We start from the raw sequence: 454 nt of genomic DNA on the forward strand, positions 1-454 counted from the left end.
ATTATGTCTAAAATTGTGTCTGTGGAAAAGAGCAGTCCCTTGGATAAATTTCATTGTAATGTAATAATTAGCTGAGATTACTTGCAGCTTTGGCGATAAAAGATGTCCGTAACTTACTACTAGATAACTTTTCTGGTAATGTTTTGCTAAATCTGAGACTCCTAAAATCTATAATAAACTGATATTCGAGTTTCTTAGTCCTTTTCTTCAACTAACTCTCTCTTTTACGTTCCCCCTTCCGCTACTTTTCTCCCTTTCTTTCTCCACTTACGACGTATTTAACGAAACTGTTAAATCTATATAAGCCTGAAATATAAGACATGTTATTTACGATTAATGAGAAATCGCATTTAATGATATTCTGACACTATATGAATTAATATCGGTATATGAAAGTTGGACTACTAATGTCGATGTTTCATGTGAGCTTCTTATGTCTGTACACTCTAAAGCT

This window comes from Penaeus monodon, chromosome 28 (genome assembly GCF_015228065.2).
Source record: "Penaeus monodon isolate SGIC_2016 chromosome 28, NSTDA_Pmon_1, whole genome shotgun sequence".
NCBI lineage: Eukaryota > Metazoa > Arthropoda > Malacostraca > Decapoda > Penaeidae > Penaeus > Penaeus monodon.